This window comes from Erinaceus europaeus, chromosome 7, assembly GCF_950295315.1.
Source record: "Erinaceus europaeus chromosome 7, mEriEur2.1, whole genome shotgun sequence".
Taxonomy (NCBI): Eukaryota; Metazoa; Chordata; class Mammalia; order Eulipotyphla; family Erinaceidae; genus Erinaceus; species Erinaceus europaeus.
Window position 1 is genome coordinate 19,451,609 of NC_080168.1, and position 24,702 is coordinate 19,476,310.

Consider the following 24,702-nt stretch of genomic DNA (forward strand, 5'->3'; position numbering starts at 1 on the left):
GGTTTCATTCAGTAAACTAAAGGTCCTTAACACTTCACAAATAATCTTTGATGTTGTTATTTCCCATCTCATCAATTAGCAGGGTTTTTTTAAAGTAAAATATAATAAATGTGAAACATGAGAGCAATGGAAAAATGAAATTAAAGATAAAAATAGAATTATATTTTTATTTATTGACCTAATTTATTTATTTATTTATTTATTTATTTACCAGGGTTATTGTTGGGCTCTGCACATTGACTTCACCACTTCTACTCCTGGTGGCCATTCCTCCTTCTTCCTTCCTTCCTTCCTTCCTTCCTTCCTTCCTTCCTTCCTTCCTTCCTTCCTTCCTTCTCATAGAGGGTGAAAGGCAGAGAGAGAGATAGAGAAAAGACAGGGAGAGAGGGAGGAGAGACATCTGCAGCACTGTTTTGCTGCCTATGACATTTCACCTTTGCAAATGGGAACAAGGGGCTTGAACCTGGGTCCTTGCACATAGTGGCAAAACAATACAATATCCAAGAGAGTTATTTTGCTCTCCCCACATATTTTTATTGAAACTTTCAGCATACATACATTGTTTAAACTTTCTGAAAAGTCTGCAATCCTTTTTATTTGGTGGATCCAGGACTTCAGGCATGTGTGACTTCACTGCTCTGAGCCACTTTTTCAGAGGTGGGGGTGGGGGGGATAAAGAATAGCACCTGGGCTGCCTCCTTTGCTAGAACATGTTTCATAGGACGTAAACCTGGGGCACAGGCGTGGCAGTTCCGGCCCTCTACCCAGTGGGGGCGTGCTCCCGCTCCCTCTCCCTCTCTCCGAGCTATCTCTCCAGCTGTGTGCACCCCCCCTTTTTTTGTATTTACCTTCCATGAACCCCCCAACAAATCTCAGATCTATAGCAGTGTGCGGAAATCTTTAGTGTTAATGGTGGCTTTGCCCACTCCTCTCCATGCCCCATATTGCTGGGCATCCGATTATGGAGTAGAGTTCACCATCATTTCACTACCACCGAGAAAGCCTGGAGATGATTAAATCTGTGCGGTGCTGAGTCTTGTCCTATTACTTACAGTTATCCTTGTATTTATAAACAAGCTGACTCTTTTTCCCCAGTTTTCATGGTTTCAGGCGATCATCCCCACCAATGTATGGTCCCATGTCAGGGGATTTTGTGAACAGCAGGCTCAGCTCAGCCAGGAAAATTATCCCAGAGTGTTTATATCGATCTGGGTAAAGCAGCTCATGGCTCCTGCAGCGTGTATGACAGTCATAGTCCCAACGATGAAGTTGTAATTGCCGACGCTGAATCCCTTGCTGTGGCTTGTGTAGAAAACTTAATCTCTTTCCTTTATTTTCCCCCCAGTTCCAAGCTGAAATTTCAGGTCAGCTCCAGATTTAGAATTCATTCAGGATTTCAAAGCTGCTTCTTTGCCCAGTTAGGATCATTGATTCTAATGCCCGAGGATGTGGATGTAGTTCATAGCCTAAGTCTGCAGGGGAGAAGAGATGGTTTCAGTTGCTTGGTCTTTTACAGAGGTAGAGATCACTGGGATATTCTTCTGTTTCTTAGCATAGTCAGCATTGTTATTGATTGCCAGTGATGAGGAGTTGGCATTTCTCCAGGTTCTTCTGTTTTCAGGCATCATTTTCTGCCTTGAGGACCCCTTCCCCCCAATAGCAGCTACAGCCCACGACCCAGGCTGAGGTCCAAGTAAACCCTCTGTGATGCATGTTTGTGAGTCTGTCTCTGCTGGCCCTTGTAGTCTCTCTCATTCTTGTATAACTTCTGCCCCTCATTCAGGGAATTGCTGGAAATTCAAATGTCTTCCTAGAAGTTGGAGCTTGGGTTTGATCTATCAGCTCCTTTTTGTTATTGTTTACACACACAATCTTTGTAACTAGTGGCCAAGACATGGGAAGCCCATCTGGTAAAGCTGCAGCTACTGGGAGCCCCTTATTCTGGACTGGAGGCACATAGATGGAGATTTTGGGGAGAGAATGAACGGGGAGGGAAGAGAGGAGTCCTGCTTCATGATCCAACCCAGATGCCAGCCAGAGACTGGCAGCTACCTTGGCTGTTTTCCCAAAGTAGGCATGATCTCCATTGAAGCATCCAGCAAGGGGACTTGGAAGGAACCATGGAAACTACACCTGATAGAACTAATCAACTAATCTGTGGTGTTTAGAAATCAGCTTTTGGGTTGCCATTGTGGAGGGAAGAGTCTGGGAGGGGACTTAGAGGGAGAGGGGACTTCCTGAGGTGCTGATAACCTTTTCTCCTGGACAATAGATTGGTTATACAGTTGTGTTTGATTTTTGAACTTTTGAATTTGTGATTTTACTGAGCTGTACATTTAACATTTGTATACTTTTAGGGCCTGGGTAATGGTGAATCTGCTTGAGCACACACAGTGCACAAGGACCCAGGTTCAAGCCCCCAGTCCCTATCTGCAGGGAGAAGCTTCATGAATATAAAGCAGTGCTGCTGCTGTGTCTTTCTCTTCCTCTCAATTTCTCAATCTCCTCTGCTCAATTTCTCTCTGTCCTATTACAATAAAGTAAAAGGTTTGTATACTTTCCCATTTCTGTGCTATACTTTTGTTAATATTTATTTATGTTTTATTAGGGAAAGACTGGCTTATAAGACAGTTGTCATATGGGTATAATTTCTCATCCTTCCACTTAATTAATTTTTTATTATTAGTGATTTAATATTGACTTACAAAATTATAAGATAACAGAAGTATAGTTCCGTATCATTTCTACCACCAGAGTTCTGTGTCCCTGTCCCTTAAATTGGAAAGTACAATGGTTCTCCCAAGGTCACAGATATGGGCTGACTATTATTTCTATAACTATCTGACTATCTACAGATATATTTGCCCACTTTTTCCTCTATGGTCCTAACTTCTCTTCCTTTCTGAGTCACACCTACACCTACTACTGCTTCGGAATGTCTCTCTTTCCTTTTTCTTCTTTTCTCTCTGAGTCCTGATTGGATTGGGGTTTGGAGCCCTCTAGCCATCTTCTCCTATAACTAGATTTTTTTTTTTAAACTGCACTCCTGGGGCTCCTGAGATCACTCACCTGGGAAGTCTCCTACTTTCCCATGCACATTGCCCAGGTCTCAATCTTTGCTGCACCGAGTAAGAATACTACACCACTGGGGGAGGTTTCGGTGCTGTGTTCTCTCCCCTCAGTGTCTATCTGATCAGACAAGATTGATCTTGTTGAGGTGGTATGGCTATAGACTGTTGTTGTTGACTCTTGAAGAAGTTGGCATAGAGCAGTGAAACTTGGCAATAACAAAAATGTATTGCAATCAAGCATGCAAAGGCAGTATTGTATCAAAGCAAAGGACTCTGGGGAAGGAGGGCAGGGAGGGGGGGCCAGGAGAGGGAGCGGCTTGGGGGTTCTGGTGTATGATGGTGGGAAAGGACCTAAATTGGGGCTGAGAATATTTTGCCGACATTGATCATGAGGAGATAAGAGATTGTACCCATGTTTCGACAACTGTATTGTAAACCATTAACTCCAACAAAATTATTCAAAAAAGGTATTCTTTAAAAAAAACAACAACACAAGCTTGTTAATTTCTGTGCAGGTTATTTTTACTTTCTAAATTTATTTATTGGATAGAGACAGAAGTCAAGAGGGGAAGGAGAAACAGAGGGAGAGAGATAGAGAGACACCTGCATCACTGCTTTACCACTCATAAAGATTTCCCCCTGCAGGTGGGGACCAGGGACTTGAACCTGGGTCCTGGCACATTGTAAGATGTGCACTCAACCAGATGTGCCACTGCCCAGCCCCTCCTGTTCATTTCTGAATGTTGACATTGACAGGTGACAGAAAGGTAAAAGTCATTTTCATTTTCTGAGTATTTATATTAATTTTTTTGAGCAATCTGAATATTTCTACCATTTGCCAGTAAATTTAAGACACTTATTTTTAAACTTTGTTATTAATAGTATAAGACTGTAAGTTGACAGTGTATAGCTCCACACCACACCCACCACTAACCTTCTGTATCTCCACCCTTCCACCTCCCAGAGATAACCACCAGAGTTCTCAAAAGTCTTACAGTTTGCTTGCTTCTGTTTTTTTCCCCAAGTTTATGTGAATCAGATCTCTAGATTCCACGGATGAGTGAAAACATCTGGTAGTTGTCTTTTCTCTCTTTACTTATTTCGCTAAACAGAATCACCTTCAGTTCTATACATTTTATCCCAAGGGACACAATATCATCTTGTTTGATTGCAGAGTAGTATTACATCAAATATATGTTCCATAACTTCTTTATCCAGTCATCTGATGATGGACATCTAGGCTATTTCCACACTTCCACACTTTGTCTACTGTGGATAATGCAGCTCTGAACATAGAGGTGCACATGTCCCTTCAAATTAGTGCTTGAGTGTCCATTGAATAAATGCCTAAGAGTGGTATTGCTGGGTCATAAGATACTTCCATTTTTATTTGTCTAAGGTGGGTCACTTATTTTGAATTGAATATGGCAAACTTTGCCTTTCATGGGGATAAACTTTTACACTATCTTCTTTTGCCTTCATCTTTATTTTGCTATCTCAGAATCTTGGCATTTGTCAAGTAGTATCTTCTAGAACAGCAGCTCTTAAAATGTGACCAGGGGATCTCAAGAATCTTTTTGGGCCTCTACAAGGTCCAAATTCTTTTTGCAATTATACTGATGTTACTTTATTTTTTTAAATTTCTTTATTGGGGGATTAATGGTTTACAGTTGACAGTAAAATACAATAGTTTATATATGTGTAACATTTCCCAGTTTTCACATAATAATTCAACCCCCACTAGGTCCTTGTCTGCCATCATGTTCCAGGACCTGAGGCTCCCCACCCCACCCCACCCACACCCCTGAGTTTTTTACTTTGGTGCAACAAACCAACTCCAGTCCAGGTTCTGCTTAGTGTTTTTTCTGTCTGATCATGTTTTTCATTTGTTTTTCCACTACTGCCATAATGTGTGATGATGTTATTGTTCTGACAACCAATGAAACATGTGTTCATGTACCTTTAGCATATTCTGTGTAATACCAGCCTTAATTTTAAATGTGATAAATTTCAATGTCATTTCCATAAACTGCAGTTCTTTAGGGTCTTCAATAACTATAATCTGTTCTGAGACCAAAGGTTTGCAATGAAATGCAGAGACACTTTGACCATAAGACCTTAGGAGATTTTCTTTTTAATTATCCAATGTCTGGTATGTATAGTGATCCAACAAGAATCTTGAAAAGAAATAGATTCTACTGTGAGCTTCCAGAAGAAATGTAACCTTGCCAGTACCTTGACTTTGGAACTTTTGCACTCCAAAAACTGTACAATAATGCCTTAGTGTTGTTTGAAGTCACTAAGCTTGTGATAAAATTACAGCTCCAGTAGGAAATTTACAAAGACTTGTTGCAGAAGAAACAACTATTTGTTGAGTATCTGCTGTGTGCCAGGGATGGAGCAAGATTGCTCCATCAATGATAAGAAAACCTAGGATTAAATCCCAGATTGCCTGAATTCTGACTGTTTTCACTAACCTGTTTCTCCACCCAGAATAAAATGTTACACTCTGGTAAGATTGTTATTGGAAACCTGAGTTTCTCTGGGGACAATCTGCAAAGCCTAGGTGCATAATTCTTGCTTCATAGTTCATCATAGCTAAGGTTCTGATGCCACACTCCTCCTGGGCCTCAATGTGGCTACTAATTGTCTACTTGAAGTGTAGATAGTAGCATAAGTAACCTTACAGTCATACAGTGTGTTCCAGTTAAAACTTATTTCCCCCCCCCCATATTACTCCATTTATTTCTAACTAGGAACTAACCCTCAATTTTTTAAAAAAAATATTTATTTATTTCCTTTTTGTTGCCCCTTGTTTCCATTGTTGTAGCTATTATTGTTGTTGATGTCATCGTTGTTGGATAGGACAGAGAGAAATGGAGAGAGAAGGGGAAGACAGAGAGGGGAGAGAAAGATAGACACCTGCAGACCTGCTTCACCACCTGTGAAGCAACTCCCCTGCAGGTGGGGAGCCGGGGGCTCGAACCGGGATCCTAACCGGTCCCTGTGCTTTGTGCCACCTGCGCTTAACCTGCTGCACTACCATCCGACTCTCATACCAACTCTCAATTTAACTGAAGCATGTTCATTTATTTACTTTTGAAAAGAAACCATCTGAATGTCATGCTGTTTCATGAGAAGGAAATTCTTCAAGAGTCTTATTCAAGATAAGATGATTAGCTTTTTCTTTTTAAAAAATATTCTTTTAATTTATAAAATGGAGATATTGACAAGACCATAGGATAAGAGGGGTACAAGTCCACACAATTCCCACCACCAGAACTCCCTATCCCTTCCCCTCCCCCTTGAAAGCCTTCCTATTCTTTATCCCTCTGGGAGCATGGACCCAGGATCATTGCGGGGTGCAGAAGGTGGAAGGTCTGGCTTCTGTAATTGCTTCTCTGATGGACATGGGCATTGGTAGGTCAATCTATATTCCTAGCCTGTCTCTCTTTCTCTCTCTCTCTCTCTCTCTCGTGGGTTGGGGCTCTGAGGAGGCCGGGTTCCAGGACACATTGGTGGTGTTCTCTGCCCAGGGAAGTCAGGTTGGCATCATGGTAGCATCTGGAAGCTGGTGGCTGAGAAAGAGTTAAGATATAAAGCAGAACAAATTGACTTATCATGAACCGAAAGGCAAGAATATTGCAGATGAAGATTTGGAGTCTCCGTTTTGGAAAAAGCTGGTAAGTCTATTTTAGGTATATTCCAAGGGGCCTGTGACTTCATTAGTTTTTGCCTGACAGCTAACATGCAGGTAGACCCAAAGTATTGTCTGGGGAGAAGGTGTCACAGTTGGTATTAGCTTTCTTTTATTCGATGCTGAAATGTGCTGATTCTTCTAATTTTTTTTTTTTTTTTCCTCCAGGGTTATTGCTGGGCTCGGTGCCTGCACCATGAATCCACCTCTCCTGGAGGCCATTTCTCCCCCTTTTTGTTGCCCTAGTTGTTGCAGCCTCATTGCGGTTATTATTGCCATTGTTGACGTTGCTTTGTTGTTGGATAGGACAGAGAGAAATGGAGAGAGGAGGGGAAGACAGAGAGAGAGGGGAGAGAAAGATAGACACCTGCAGACCTGCTTCACCGCCCGTGAAGCGACTCCCCTGCAGGTGGGGAGCCCGGGCTCGAACCGGGATCCTTACTCCCGTCCCTGCGCTTTGCGCCACGTGCACTTAACCCACTGCGCCACCGCCCGACTCCCTGATTCTATTAATTTAAAGTTGAATAGTTGACTACTTGATATTGACCTTGAGTTTATCTGTGGGAATATTTCAAACCAGGATTGATTTTTAAAATGGTTTTAAGGCAAGGAATTTATGATAAATGAAGCTTTCTTTGGGAGGTTGCTTGCATGTCGACAAAGTAAAATAATAACAGAAAATATTCAAATATTAAGAGATGTGAATTAGGTGCTTTAGAAATATTTATTTAGACATGATCTGGGAGGTGGCACAGTGGACTATAAAGCACTGGACTCTCAAGAATGAGGTCCTGAGTTCAATCCCCAGCAGCACATCTACCAGTTTGGTTCTTTCTCTATCTTCTCCTATCTTTCTCATAAATATATAAATAAATTTTTTTTTTAAAAAAGAAAGAAATATTGATCTAGAGGAGCATATTGATGATAGATAGCATGCATGGTATCTTCGTCTTCAATTTGCTTTCCTGCTTTCTTTTCTTCCTCTCTGTTCCAAATTGTTCCAAGAGTATATGTCAGTCATTTTTTTTTATAGTTATGTACATTTTCTTATTTTCTTTTATTTATTTGATAGATATTGAGAGGGAAGAGGAAGATAGATAAAGTAAGAGAGAGAGACCTGCAACAACACTGTTTCACTGCTTGCAAAGCTTTCCCTCTGCAGGTAGGGACTGGGGACTTGAACCTGGGTCCTCATACATTATTACATGCATTCACCACAACCCAGCCCATAGTCATTTCTGAGTGGACATTAGGCCAAGTCTAGAGCCCACTCTGTCTTTGAACTTGGCACTGCAACTATAGTCCCTGTGGGAGATACTTGCATGGAAGATGAGGCTGGGCTCCTGCACACAGTTTTTTTCTGTTTGTGTTTGGTGGCAGCATTCTGCATGGATTCCTACACCTAGTGCACTGTGCTTGTCTCAAAGGGCTGAAAACTTTCCTGTGTAGTTTTTGTCCAAGGAGTATTGGTGAGAAGAGGAGTTTTTCTCCTCTTCCTTTGGATTCTTCTTAGGCTGGCCCATCAATCACTTCAGACAGATGGGTAGAAGGAAAACTGAAATTTAATTGCACACATAAAAGGAATCTACATCTACTGGGCTTATGAGGTCAGTGGGGGTAAGATGAGGGTATGTGTCCTGAACTGAGAAGTGAGTCTGGGGCTTCAAGGAGACTTGTCAGAGGGTGACTCACGTGACCAAGATCTGATCCTCTGTAATTGGATTTATTTTCCTGTCAAATAAGGAATATTTTCTGATAGAAATATTACTCCTGTTCAAGAAAAATATGCATTCTGAGTAATGCTTCTGTTTTCATTCTCCTAGGTAGTTAAACGTTTTTGGTAAGCCTTCAGAAACTTGTCTGACCTCTGCTCAAAATAACCTACATGCTAACGTGACTTGATTTGGGGAGGTCTTTGACATTTTTTTTTTTAAATTATTTATTTATTATTGGATAGAGTCAGTGAGAAATTGAGAGGGGAGGGGGGTTAGAGAAAAAGAGAGACAGAGAGATACCTGCAATGCTGCTTCACCACTTATGAAGCTTCCTCCCTGCATGTGGGGATTAGGGGCTTGAATTTGGGTCCTTGTGTACTGTGATGTGTGTGCTTCACCAGGTGCACCACTGCCGGGCCCCTGACTTATTTTTTTCTTTATAACCAGGGCTATTACTAGGGCTTGATGCCTACCTGCACCAAGATCCCACCACTTCCAGAGGCTTTTTTTCTCTTTTTTTGGTAGAGTTAGGCAGGGGGAGAGAAAAAGGAGAGAGATACCTTCAGCTCTGCTCCACAGAAGCTTGTAAAGCTTCCTCTCTACAAGTGGGGTCTACTTCTATACATTCTTATTTTATTTATTTGCTAGAGATAGATATTGAGAGGGAAGGGGAAGATAGGGAGAGATAAAGAGAGATACCTGCAGCCCCACTTCATTGCTTGCAAAGCTTTCCCCCTGCAGGTGGGGACTGGGGACTTGAACCTGGGTCCTCATGCATGGTAATGTGTGTGTTCTACCTGGTGTGCAACCATCTGTCTCCTATCCTTCGCTTCTAAACATAAGAGTTCCCTCCAGATCTCACTCTAGTGGCATAAAAAAATTAAAAAATTAGTGATAAACCCTAAGAAACAAAAAGGGGGAGATGGGATGCTATTTTCTCCTCTAACCTAGAATGAAGTGGGCTAATGCTCTCACTTATGTCAGCTTTTCCATATGCAAGAGAGCAGAGTTTGGGTGAGTGTTGAGAGAAGAACACTGAAGGAATGAATTAGTAGGTGGAAAGTAGGGGAAGCCTTCTCTCTGAGCTAGAGCTACAGCTGCAGGAAAGTCACTATCAGAAGTCCAAATGGGCAGACCTCTAGGAGGCCAATCCAGCTGCAGAGCATTGCCAGGCCAGGGAAGCATGAGGCTTCCGTGCCTTTTCTTTACCTTGACACTAAAACATTAGGACTACGTACTAGTCTTCGGAAATGAACACTGCTTCTCATATTTAAAGTGGCTCTGATCCTGGAGGCCTAAGATATATACTGTCCAGCAGATGCTTAATGCCATGGAATTGCTTCCCCTCCCTGTACGTGTCTAGGGTTGCCAACTGTATCAGTGGAGAGGTGCACTGGAATCTGATGCTTTTCTCTACTAACCTTTCATATTGCCTAAGCTGCCTCATTCTTCCAGCTTTGCATTGAAATCATGGAAAGCACAAAAGCCTGCTGATTTGCATTGTGATGAGATGGATCTGATCACAGCCTTTCAAAGCCGGGGGGATGCAACACAGCAGTGCAGCTACAAGCGCGAATCAATTAGGCGGCCATTAGGTTCAGCCTCTCAGGCGAAGGCATAGTTGACTTCACATGACTTTGTTATATTTGACCTCCCACCGCCAGAGAGAATCATGAGTTATGCAAACTTTCATTTTATTCTAGAGGAGAAATGAATATGGGTCAATAATAAATTTTGTTCCAATACAGTGTTGGTTTCAGAAGAGTTTCTCCCTTTTCTTCTTTCTCTATCAAGAAATCAAACCCTAGCCATAAAAGTAGAGGTTTTTCTACTTAAATGACTCTTTGAAGGGAGCAAAGACTCCCTCTTGAATGTTTGTATTTTAAAATAAGCTTGGGAGATTAGAATTAAATTAGTTTCTCAAAACATGAACTTACATTTAGATTTTTTGGAAAATTAATCTATTTAAAGGGACAATAAGTTAGAGCATATATTCTTGAAAATACAATCATTTTACTTATTCATTTCCCTTTTTAAAATGAGAAAGTCCATTAAATATAGAAACGAGCATGAAAAATACTAGCAATCCATTACCTATATCTTTACTTCTAAGCTTTATTAAAATATTGCACCCATTGTACTTGGTTTTTAAAGAGATGATGCATTACTGATGTAATTGTGACTATGTATATGATTGTCTTACTGTCTCTTTACCCCTACCCTTGCTCTGAGGTCACCATTGTGAAATTACTGTTCATCTTTCTTATAGCTTACATACTTTTACTGTATACACATAGGAACATACAGTCTTATCTTGCATATTGTCTTACTATGCTTATCTTTTTTCAAGTAGATTTTCAAATTCAGTGTTTCAAATAGGGCTTTTAAGACCTGAGGAAGCTGGGACATGTACAGATAACTTCTCTCTTGAGGTTTTTTTAAAAAATATTTTATTTTATTTTTATTTATTTATTCCCTTTTGTTGCCCTTGTTGTTTTATTGTTGTAGTTATTATTATTGTTGTCGTTGCTGGATAGGACAGAGAGAAATGGAGAGAGGAGGGGAAGACAGAGAGGAGGAGAGATAGACACCTGCAGACCTGCCTCACCGCCTGTGAAGCGACTCCCCCTGCAGGTGGGGAGCCGGGGTTCGAACCGGGATCCTTATGCCGGTCCTTGTGCTTTGCGCCACCTGTGCTTAACCCGCTGCGCTGTAGCCCAACTCCCCTCTCTTGAGGTTTTAAGTTGTGTTGCCAGCTCTTCCGATTCTCTATAAACTTCACAAAGAGTGGGTGCGTGCACATTTTTCTGAGAAGTTTATAGCTGTCCAGAAATTTTGACTCCATCTTGACCTCAGAAATCGTCAGAATTTTAAGATTCCACTAATGTACAAAGAGGTCTTATTGCAATACATGAATCATTTACTTAATTTTGTCCTATATGTTCTTCTGTTCAGGTTACAGCTTTTAAAAATGATGCTTAAAAATTATTTATAAAATGGAAATATTGACAAGACTAGAGGATAATAGGGGTACAACTCCAGACAGTTCCCACCACCAGAACTCTGTATCCCGTTCCCTCCCCTGATAGCTTTCCTATTCTTTATCCCTCTGGAAGTATGGACACAGGGTCATTATCGTGCAGAAAGAGGACTCTTTTTCTTTGGGGAAGTCTTCAAGTAAAACTGGTTGAGGATCAATGACTGAAATAAAACTGCAGATACTATAGTAACCACTAGAGGGCACCAGTGCAACTAAAAACAGGAGCCATACTGGCAGAAAATAAAAATGCCAGAGGAGCTGCTTGCGAGATCTTCACATATTTATTTATCTCTGTTTACAGATTCCTACATCAAGCTTCTAATATGTTCTAAAACTTTCATGTGCAAGCTATTTTAATGTTATCAGCCTCGTAAAGCAAATTTAAAGCAGCTCTAAAGGGGTGGTCTTAAATAAATGAAGTATGTGATAGCTAGATTTTGCCTTATCTAGTTTTGGCTGAGTTTTTAAGATGGCAATTTCTGGCCAATTAACTGATGTCTTTACTAATAAAAATAAATAACGTGATTTGGGAGTTTCCATAGAAAAAATTACCCTGTTCACTTAAGACTTTGCTGGAAATGTTTTGTCATCATTCATGCAAATGCTGACTGCGTTCTCTCCTTGGGAGCATCTGGGTCGTTCTTCAGCTTAGTAAGAAAGCTCATCTCTTTGCTTCCTGAAGTTTGTGCTGTGCCTTGCCCATCACCCATCACACTGAGTATAGACAGCTAAAGACGGCAGAGATCAGTTGTTCTCCTCAGTGAGAACTGCTTTAGGGCTTTCTATGTGCTGCCAGTTGTCAATTAAGAGCCAAGAAAAGCCAACCCAAGTGAGTACTCTTACAACAGACAATACAAAAAAAAAATCCTAATAGAGCATTTCTCAGTTTATCTTTTATTTATGATTATTTAATTTTTTTAAACTGCCACCAGGGTTATTGCTGGGGCTTGGTGCTGGCACTATGAATCTACTATTCTTGGTGGCCATTTTTTTCCTTCTGCTTTTGTTGTTGTTGTTGTTGTTAAGATAGGATAGAGAGAGAGTGAGAGAGGATGGGGAGAGAGAGTGATGGAGAAAGATAGATTATCTGCAGACCTGTATCACCGCTAGTGGCTTATGAAGCAGACCTCCTGAAGGTGGGGAGTAAGGAGAGGTTCGAACCTGGGTCTTTATGCTTGGTAACATGTACACTTAACCAGGTGTGCCACCGCCCAGCCCCCAGCATTTTCATTTTGCAAGATATATCTTATTATAAGCCTGGCAATAATTCCTTACAAAGATGTCATTTGTGGCTATTTCTGTTCTATGGATGAAAAAACTGATGCCTAAAGTGTCCTGTGATGTGGATTATCAACGACTTTGGCTGCCTCTTATGATTCATAAGTGAGAGGGCAGAAACTTCTCTGGAGGCTTCTGATTTCTAGTCAACTAGGAGATTCCTCTACTTATTTATATATCTCTTTCCTTATTTGTCTCGGCTGTATTTCTTTTTTTTTTTTTTTTTTTTGAGGGTTAGGTAATTTGTAGCATGGAATTGTCTTCTTTTCTGATCTACTTGCTTTTTTTGTTCTACACCCTTTTCCCCGAGTCATTTTTGATATAGTTTCAGAACTAGCTAATGAAGTCTGTAGTTATATACTGATGCAGTGAATCTATTACACAAAACAAAGGTCACCTTCCATTCAAGAAGATGAGGACACCTATTAATCAATAAAATGAGTATATGAGATGTGAGAAGATGCTAAATATTATAGAAAAATGATGAGGGGTGTGTGTGTGTGCGGTAGCAGCTGTAAGTAGACTGGCCCTACTTCTTCTTCTAGCGTTTGCCCTTCTTTCGTAGCCAGTCATCAGCGTCAGGTTGAACCTGATGTAAAGTTTTGAGACCTCCTTTGAATCTGGAGAGGTGGCAGTTGTTGACTATGTGGGTCATTGTCTGTAGCCGCAGGGGCAGTTCGGGTCATCTCTTGCTCCCCAGCGATGGAACATAGCGGCGCACGGGCCATGGCCTGTTTGATAGCGATTGAGGAGGGCCCAATCATAACGTGCTAGGTCAAAGCCGGGTTGACGCTTGCAGGGGTCTGTGATGAGGTGTTTGTTCTTTACCTCAACTGACTGCCAACTCTGTTTCCAAGAGTCTGGAACAGAGAAGTTCAGTGTAGGCGTAGGGGACCAGATTGGGTGACGAGACGTCAAGCGTTGGACAGGGTGGGTGAAGATATCTGCGTATATTGGCAGGTCCGGTCGAGCGTAGACGTGGGAAATGAACTTAGATGATGCCGCATCCCGACGAATACTGGCCCTACTGAGATGAGAGAGCTGGTCCCACAGGTAACTGAAAGGGCCAGGAGACACCTTATATGGTGGACCTTAGCGTGCATGAGCCCTTGGATTCAGGCCCCTGCACCACAGGGGGACAACATGGGCCACACCAAGGGAGCTCCATGGAAGGTAGAGTGGAGCTGTGGCGAGACCTGAATACCACACTGAGAAAAAGATCTGACAGGGCCAGGCAGTTGTGCACCTGGTAGAGTGCACATGTTACCATTCACAAGGACCTGGTTTCAAGCCCCCCCACTCCATCCCACCTACAGGGGGGAACTTCATGAACAGTGAAACAACGTGGCAGGTGTCTCTCTTTTTCTCCCCCCCTCTTAATTTCTTCATGTTTCTGTCAAAAAGGAAAGAGAAAAGAAAAAGAAAAAAGGAAACAAAATGGCTTCCAGGAGTGGTGGATTCCAGGTACAATCACCGAGCCCCAGTCCTGACTTGTTCAGAGGAGCAAGGGAGGAGACCATTGTGGTTGGAGTGGAATAATTCCAGGGGGAAGTGGTGAGAGGTGGTTACAGAGAGGTAGTGTGGGCCAGCTCATTGGAAGACTTCTTGGGCTGGCAAAAAGAATGAAACAAGTGACCATGGAGTGGAAGGACATAACCAAAGAAAATATTTTAATAGGATCACTCTGGTTTCAAGGCTGAGTCGAGAGAGAGAGACAGAGAGAGAGAGAGAGAGAGAGAGAGAGAGAGAGAGGAACTTTTTTTGTAAACCAGAACAATGTTCAGCTCTGGCTTATGGTGGTGTGGGGGATTGAACCTGGGACTTTGGAGCCTTAGGCATAAGAATCTGTTTGTGTAACATTATACTATTTACACCCCCACCCCAGAGGAAGTGTTTAGAGGAGAAATAAGTGTAAAAAAGACAAATAGGTCATTATGCAAAAGTGAATGTTCTGGACAATGACTATAGGGGTAGCACAGTGAGAAATATTCTGCCTCTGGATATTCTTTCAAAGTGGAGTCACTGATTTCCTGACGACTGAACATTTGATGATGTGAGAGGAGGAAGTAGTGATGACTTCCTCTTTGGTGGCACCCAAGCCACTGAAAAGATGTGTTTATGACTAAAATTCATCTACAAGACAAATATCAGCTTAATCTGACTTTTTCCTCACATGGGAAGATATTTTGGGGAATTTTCACCTGGAAAATAGGCAGTCATTTTACATTTAAAATACGTCTGCATCCCACAATGACCTTGGGTTCATACTCTCAGAGGGTTAAAGGATAGGAAAGTTATCAGGGGAGGGGATGGGATATGGAGGTCTGGTGGTGGGAATTTTGTGGAGTTGTACCCCTCTTATCCTATGGTTTTGTCAATGTTTCCTTTTTTATAAATAAAAACTTAAAAAATTCATAACAAAGCACAAGGACCGGCATAAGGATCCCGGTTTGAACCCCGGCTCCCTACCTGCAGGGGAGTCGCTTCACAGGCGGAGAAGCAGGTCTGCAGGTGTCTTTCTCTCCTCCTCTCTGTCTTCCCCTCCTCTCTCCATTTCTCTCTGTCCTATCCAACAACGATGACAACAACAATAACTACAACAATAAAAAAACAACAAGGGCAACAAAAGGGAATAAATAAATAAAATAAAATATAAAAAAATTCATAACAAACAGGGTAGTTGCAGTATAAGTAGGGAACATCTATTAGTTCCCACTACTTACCAATTCATAGAACTTTTTAATGCCTACTTTTGATCTAGCAATTCTATAATGAGTAATTGTGAAATCAGAGATAAGAAGAAAGAGCCACCCTGGTAAATAGGTAATGTATTAAAAAAGGCAAAAGAGGAAACAACCTAAATAAATGTTATGTATCAGGGCAGTGAGATGCTGTAGAAAATGATGCAAAATAACATTTCTTTTTAAAAATATTTTATTGGTGGCACAAAGCACAAGGACCGGCCTAAGGATCCCGGTTCGAGTCCCCGGCTCCCCACCTGCAGGGGCGTTGCTTCACAGGCAGTAAAGCAGGTCTGTAGGTGTCTGTCTTTCTCTCCCCCTCTCTGTCTTCCCCTCCTCTCTCCATTCCTCTCTGTCCTATCCAACAACAACAACATCAATAATAACTACAACAATAAAACAACAAGGGCAACAAAAGGGAATAAAAAATAAATATTAAAAAAATAGATTTTATTTATTTCATTTTTGAAAGAGATACAGAGAGAGACACACAAAAAGAAACACCAGAACACTGCTCAGCTCTGGCTTGTGGTGGTGAAGGGGATTGAACCTGGGACTTTGGAGCCTCAGGCACGAGAGTCCCTTTGTGTAGCAATCATGCTATCTACCCCTGCCACAGTATAACATTTCACGACATGAGAGGACACCAAGTATGTAGGGTGAGTGGGAGAAGAAAGCAAGTTACTTAGCAACCTATATCAATTATGAGTTATGTGTCTTTAGATTGGGAAAAGTCAGGAGCCAGCAAACTGTTTCTCTAAGACCAGACAGTAAATATTTTAGGTTTTTAGGGCCGCATGATTTCTGTTGCATCTTCCCAGGCCAATTGTAGTACAAAAGTGGTCATTTAGGAGTCGGGCAGTAGCACAGCGGGTTAAGCACACCTGGTGCAAAGCCCAAGGACCAGCATAAGGATCCCGGTTCGAGCCCCCAGCTCCCCACCTGCAGGGGAGTCGCTTCACAAGCAGTGAAGCAGGTCTGTAGGTGTCTATCTTTCTCTCCCCCTCTCTGTCTTCCCCTCCTGTCTCCATTTCTCTTTGTCCTATCTAACAGTGAATGACATCAACAATAACAATAGTAATCACAATAAGGCTACAACAACAAGGGCAACAAAAGGGGGAAAAAATGGCCTCCAGGAGCGGTGAATTCTTGATGCAGGCATTGAGCCCCAGCAATAACCCTGGAGGCCAAAAAAAAAAAAAAAAGCAACAAAATGGAATAAATATTTAAAAAAAATTGCACCACCATGCAGACCCTTTTTAACAGAGCACTACTCAGCTCCGGGTTATGGTGATGTGGGGGATTAAAACCGGGCTTTAGGAGTCTCAGGAATGAGATCTCTTTACATAACCACTAGGCTTTCTAGCCTCAAATCTGGTCCCCTACTTTACTTTTTTTTTTTTTTTTTTTGTACAGAGCAGCCAAAGCCATTGAAAAGTTTAAATGTAGTGTCTACATGTGCCAACTGCCAAAATAGAGGAATCACTCGAACAGAAAAAGCAGGCACAAAGTTCATGGAGACAGCATAGCAGTTATGTAAAAAGACTTGCACTCTTTGGGCTCTAAGGACCAATGTTTGGCACCACCATAAGTCAGAGCTGAGCAGTGCTCTGGCAGAAAACAAAACGCGGTAAACAGGCACAAATATTTCCCCAGCAAGAGATTCAGCTGTTAGCAATACTAAGCCTCTATCAGCAGGTCTTATACTGAAGTGGGTATGTGCCCATTGGCTGTAATAAAATTCATTCTGGGGGCTGACAGTAGCTCACTGGGATAGTGCAGTGCTTTGCCATGTGCACAACCCAGGTTCAAGCCCAGCTTACACACTGCATTGAAGGAAGCTTCTGTGCTGTGGTCTTTATCATACTCTCTCTCTTTCTGCCTCTATCAAAAAAACTCGATTTGGTAAGCAGTCAACAATTTTAAGTTTCAGAGGAGGGGTTTGAGTATAGATCTCTGTGGTTGACTGTCAGAGAGGACTTTGTATTAGAGAAGCATCCAGAACAAGAGAGAACTAATGCGTTGTTGGTCAGTATAAATTCTAGGATGGTTTTTGTGAGATGAACCATAAGAATTAGGATCAAATGACAGTTGTACTTTTATGACAGCTAGGACTGTCTCTCTGGGAGTCTTATTATTATTACCTTTTCTGGTGTGTGTGTGTGTGTGTGGGGGGGGTGGATTAGTGATTTCCAGAAGCTCATGCTCCATCAGTCTGATGACCCTTTGAAATTTCAACTTGACCTCACAAGACTGAAACTACATGGTCCCTAAAATGTAAGGGCTACTCAGGAGGAGAGAGCAGTAGAGTGACAAAACCCCATTCTCCCTTCTGGAAGCAAAGAATAGACTTTGGAAGAATTGTCTCTAAAGGGCTGTTCCCAGCTTGTGCCTGAAGCCAGGGAGATCTTTTATCATGTAGCTCAGGGGGCTTTACCAGCTTCAGCCTCCCCCACTCCACGTTGCTGCTCTGTTCAGTTTTCATTTGCATTGACTGTAGGGCCGGCTATGGAGTCATGAGCATCATTTAAATATAATCTAACTTTTGCAGTAATACTAGAGGGCATTGACCTGTTCTGTCTTTGTATTTCAATTCTATTATTACTGGAGAAAGGGCCTATTGACAATCTTTTTTTTTTCTCCTGATAATAACTCATTAAGTGCTGTCAACAGCAAAAATTTTAATGGACTTGAGCTCTGTGAGCCATATGTGTTATTCCTCTCTTTCTTACCCTTAGGGCCACTTGGAATGAAGGATTCTCTAGATATGGACAACATATTGTCAAGTTTGAAAGCATATGGGGCTGAACAGAATCCTAGTCAAGGCACATGGTCTTATAATCCAATATTTATAAGCAATTAAAGTTCACCAAAGTCTATAAAAACACACCACAGCTGTGAATCAAATTAGTGCCTTGACCTACCCAATTAGACAAAGAAAACATCAATATCATAATTAGGCAGCCAATTCTCTTCTTAGAATTAATGTAAATAGTGATTATGCTTTAAAATAAAGTGCGCACTGTATTTTCAAACTAGAAAGAAGAAGTCCAAGTGTTGCAGAATATGTGAAAGAAGAGCTCCTTCATGCTTGCTCAGTGAGCTAAGAGGAAACTTGCCTTTCTGGTATCTCAGCAGAATTCTCCTTTTGATTCCTGTCAGCCTCTCTGGACTTTTTATAAGGTAGGACTGACTGTTCAAAGAGTTTAAAGTCATTGTTTTGTTAGTTGAAGCTGAAGAGCGAAGAATTCCAAGCCTTCCAGGGGGCCAAGGCTGAATTATTTAGTAATTTCATAGCACCCCCAAATGCAGGTGTAAGTAACCCCCACACCTTTGCCTGCTGTGCTTCTTCCTCCTTGCTAATGAAAGCTGTTCCCAGACTCGGCAGAGAGCTTCTACTGTGATGGAATAAGGACAACTATATGAGTGTGTGCTTCCTGTCTCTAATTTCCCATTCTCATGATTTCCTTTCTGCTTTCTCTATTCAGTTTTCAATTATAGGGCCCATTCAAGAAGCATGAGTTTGCTAATTCATTTAAGAAACCAAGGTGAAAGAGTGTAGAATAAGGCAGAGTTACTTATCACTTGTTCGTCTGTAAGGAGATTCTGCGTGTTTTCTCTCAGGTAGAAAGAGACCTCCCTTCCAAATTCTTTTGTTCTTTAAGTAGCAAGGGGAAAATGCCTTGCCCTGAAATTCCTAAAAGCAAGTGGGTATTTTTTAAAATGCTTTGCTATGAAAAGATAGAGGGACAATGACAGTATTTGCTAAGCTTACTTGGTAGTTATTTTTTGTCTGTATATTCAGAGTAGCTCTATATAAGAAGTAAAATGACCTGGTCACAGTATTTGATTAACTACAGTGAGGTCATTAATATATACATTTGTAGAACATTTTTTATGAGCAGGATTTTTGTGACTTTTTGATTAACATTTTTTTTAAAATTGTTACTTATCTATTGGATAAAGACAGCCAGATATTGAGAGGGAAGGGGTATAGTGATAGAGAGGGAAGGAGACAGAAAGACACCTGCAGCCCTGCTTCACCACATACAAAGCTTTCTTACTGCAGGTGGGGAGTGGAGGCTCAAACTTGGGTCCTTGTATATTGTAACATGTAGTAGCTTTATGCTTAGCTATTTCTTCTTAGAATATGCCTGGTACTTTACATAAAAGACAATTTGGAGGTGGGGTGGGGAAGATATTTGGATAACAAGTGTAAGATATGGTATAAATATTTTGCATAAATCTACCAAAGAGGGGGTTAGAATATAGATGTGGCAGCATTATAAATATTATTTGAAGATGATGTCAGAAGTAACCTCTTAAATTCCAGATGCTGGAATTTATTTCTTTGGACTTGATGTATTTTTTTAAACACACAGTAAGGATAAAGGCAAATGATTTTAGGCAACTTACATATCCTAGTCAAACTTGAATATTAAACTTTCACAACTAGAATTTCTTGCTTGAAATCTGGAAGTTATTAACTACAAGTTGCATATATATATATAATATGTATGTATATTTATATATTCATTTTATTTTTATTACCACCAGGGTTATCACTGGGACTTCTTGCTTGCAAAATGAATCCAGTGCTCCTAGTGGTTATTCCCCCCTCCCTTTTTATTTTATTTGATAGGACAGAGAAATTGAGAGGGGAGGAGGAGATCAAAAGGGAGAGAGGGGGCTGGGTGGTGGTGCACCTGGTTGAATGCATGTTATAATGCACAAGGATCCGAGTTTGATCCTCCGGTCCCCACCTGAGGGAGAAACTTTACTTGTGGTAAAGCAGGGCTGCAGGTGTCTGTTTTCTCTCCATCTCTATCATCATCCCCTTCCCTCTTGTTATCTGGCTGTCTCTATCCAATAAATAAAGACTAGAAAATTAAAAAAAAAAAAGAGAGAGGGAGAGAGAAAGATAGACACCCGCAGACTGCTTCATCACTTCTGAAACATATCTCCTGCAACATATGCAAACATATCCCTGGGAAGTAGAAGCTCGGACCCAGTTCCTTGTGCATGATAACCTGTGTGCTCAGCCAGGTGTGCCACCTGCCCCCGCCCCTATTTCTCTCCTCTCTTCTTCACTAAACAGGACAGAGAGAAGTTGAGAGGGGTGGGGAAGACAGAAAGGGAAAGAGACACCTGCAAACTGCTTCATTTGTCATGAAGCTCCTCCTGCAGGTGGGGATTAAGAGCTCGAACCTTGATATTTGTGCATGGTAATGTGTTCACCACAGTACCATATACTACCTACCACATGGCCCCTGCATATATATGTGTGTGTGTGTGTGTGTGTGTGTGTGTGTGCATGACTAGTCTCTTGCTTTTTTAAAATAGATTTTTAAAATTTAATTTATTGCCTTTTATTTCTTTTGTTGTTTTATTGTTGTAGTTATTATTGTTGTTGATGATGATGTCATTGTTGTTGGATAGGACAGAGAGAAATTGAGAGAGGAGGGGAAGACAGAGAGCGGGAGAGAAAGATAGACACCTGCAGAACTGCTTCACTGCTTGTGAAGTGACTCCCCTGCAGGTAGGGAACCGGGGGCTAGAACCTGGATCCTTACACTGGTCCTTGGGCTTTGCGCCAAGTGCGCTTAACCCGCTGCGCTACTGCCCGACTCCCTCTCTCATGCTTTTTTTTATATTTATTTTTTATTTAAGAAAGGATAAATTAACAAAACCATAGGGTAGGAGGGGTACAGCTCCACACAATTCCCACCACCCAATCTCCATACCCCATCCCCTCCCCTGATAGCTTTCCCATTCTCTATCCCTCTGGGAGCATGGACCCAGGGTCATTGTGGGTTGCAGAGGGTGGAAGGTCTGGCTTCTGTAACTGCTTCCCCGCTGAACATGGGCGTTGACTGGTCGGTCCATACTCCCAGTCTGCCTCTCTCTTTCCCTAGTAGGGTGGGTCTCTGGGGAAGCGGAGCTCCAGGACACATGGTGGGTCTTCAGTCCAGGGAAGCCTGGCCAGCATCCTGATGGCATCTGGAACCTGGTGGCTGAAAAGAGAGTTAACATACAAAGCCAAACAAATTGTTGAGCAATCATGGACCCAAAGCTTGGAATAGTGGAGAGGAAGTGTTAGGGGGGTACTCACCGCAAACTCTAGTGTCCTTTTGCTTTCAGGTATATATTTTGCACTACGTGTGAACATATGCTCTCTCTCACAGAACCTGGTCCATATCTAGGTTTTGGGACTTTGCCAGAAAGTGAACCACCTGGGATAGAATTAGAGAACACTATGAAAGGAAAGGTCTCACCCGAGTAATGAAGCTGAAGTGTTGTCATTCCACACGTGAAGTCTCTGGACACAGTCTGAGCTGAAGCATGTTGAGGTGGCAATCGTTACGTTGATTAGGTTGCGATTGGCAGATGCAATATTATTTGATATGGATTGGGAGAGGCATGCAGGAAGATGCAATATTATTTGATATGGATTGGGAGAGGCATGCGGGAAAGTGGGCCCTATCCTAAGGTTCCAGGACTGGGGGAAATATAGGCTCTATAGTGGAGATGTGAGGTTCCTGCTGTCTTAGGGTTCAAAAAGACAATGAATAGTTAATGCCATCATCACATTATTTGGTAATTGTGTTAACTTTGAAAAGTCCTTTTGTTAGGGTTTGCTGTATAGTACCCAGTATCTTGTATATAGCTGTGCCACCGATTGCTTCTGATCTACTTGGTCTAGGCTTTTGAGAGAGTCCGCATATCAAATACACAGCCTATATATTAAAAAGACTCATGGTGTTTTAAAAACTTCGAGACATGCAATTAATTTTCCCCCTCATACTAGTTAACTACCCCTTACCACAGGGTTTTTACTTTGGTGCTCTCATGCTTTTTTAACTGCAGTTTCTCTTTATTGAGGAAATGTTGATTTACAGGATTTTTGTTGTCAGGATATATTTTCACATTTTTTGAAGTTAAGTGTCAGTCCATTTTGACCTCCTCCAAACTCTCGCCCCGTTTCACTGTAGGGACTTAGATCCCAAGCTTCTCTTAATACTCCTCCCTTCCCTCTTCTAAGTCCTCCAATAAGGATCAGTTCTTATACAGAATATGTGTATATGAGAAATGGCACACAACCTATTATTTTAAAAAATTTTTTTATTTATAAAAAGGAAACATTGACAAAACCATAGGATAAGAGGGGTACAGCTTCACACAATTCCCGCCACCAGACCTCCATATACCAACCCCTCCCCTGATAGCTTTCCTACTCTTTAACCTATTCTGTCATCATCTTCAAACCATTGTATTTCCATAAATTGAATTATATACTATAGTAGTTTGAAGTTTTGTTTGTAGTAGTTCTGTTTGAAACAAACCAATGAAGTAATTACATTTCTTTTCCCATTCTGAACTTTCCTGGTTACTAACTGAACAGTGAATATAATATAGTGGGTTTATTCATAACATACTTAGTCACCATAATGTTTTACTCAAATTCTCGGTTTATGCAGAATTTGTAGATATTCCCTAGATGTGAAATTAAGTGCTTTGTATAAGTAAAATTCTTTTTTTAAATTTTCTTATATTTACTTACTCCCTTTGTTGCCCTTGTTTTATTGTCGTAGTTATTATTATTGTTGTTATTGATGTCGTTGTTGTTGGACAGGACAGAGAGAAATGGAGAGAGGAGGGGAAGACAGAGAGGGGGAGAGAGAGACATCTGCAGACCTGCTTCACTGCCTGTGAAGCGACTCCCCTGCATGTGGGGAGCTGGGAGCTTGAACCGGGATCCTTATGTGGGACCTTGCGCTTTGTGCCACCTGCATTTAACCCACTGCTCTACAGCCCAGCTCCTGTATAAGTCAAATTCTAATGTATATGTGCTCAGGTAATACTTCCCTCACTAATTCGTTCTCCCTCTTTCTTTTCTTTTCTCCTTTCTTATTATTACTCTCTTATATGTCCTAATTATCCCTAGTGTTTCACTCAGGCTTGTCTATAATATCCTCTTGCCTCGAAGGAGCTCACAGTTGAATGTGACAGCCGATTATCTCCTGTTTGAAATGTGTTCTGTTTTATGACTCAAGAACTTTCTTTGATAAAGACATGCTGCCTATTATCTATTTGTGTATGGTTTTTCCCCTTTGTTTTTCTCTATATTGTAAGCTATTTTTGTGACTTACTTGATGTTAATTGCTTCAATCACCTCTTTAAAAGATACAATTATATACTTTTTCAGTCTCATAGCAACTTCTCAATTTTTTCAAGACTGTAAAAATAATTCAGGCTGTGATGAATTCATTAGCAAACTCCTTTGTGATTTGTGATTCTTTTCTTTTTTGTAATTTATGATCCTTATCACACCTGCCAATGTGTTCAGATATTCCAAATGAGCACTTTCCCCTAACTTGCTTATAAAACAAATAACAAATCTCTATTCTTTAATATTCTAATTTATCTTGGCTTTTTCATAGTTTATTTCTTTTTAAAAAATATTTATTTATTTATTTATTTCCTTTTGTTGCCCTTGTTTTATTGTTGTAGTTATTATTGTTGTTGTCGTTGTTGGATAGGACAGAGAGAAATGGAGAGAGGAAGGGAAGACAGAGAGGGGGAAAGGAAGACAGACACCTGCAGACCTGCTGCACCACCTGTGAAGTGACTCCTCTGCAGGTGGGGAGCCGGGGCTCCAACCGGGATCCTTATGCTGGTCCTTGCACTTTGTGCCACGTGAGCTTAACCTGCTGTGCTAGACTCCCAGTTTATTTCTTTTAAGTGAACGAATCTTGATTTTGTTCTCAGTCATCTTAAACCATAAATATTTTAGGATTCTCATAGTTCTTTAGGCTTGTTGTGCTTATAAGGAAATGCAGCACTTGGAATGTTTGTTTGTTTTTCTGAAATCAGACATTAGTTTTCTGACATATTTTAATTGTTAATGGTGATAATTTCTACTTTTTGAGATTAATTGATACTGAAAAAATTTTAATTTTAAATGTATTCTTGTTTTTTATTTTTTCAAGAATTAGATTCCTTGCCTAAGATTGTTAAATATTCTATGATTTTACTTTCAGTATGCAACTGAAACTACTAATCATTCATATACTCATTTTTTAAGTAAAATTATTATTGAAGTAGCACTAGTTTATGAAACTGGATTTTAGGTATATAGCTTCACAATTGGGCTATATTG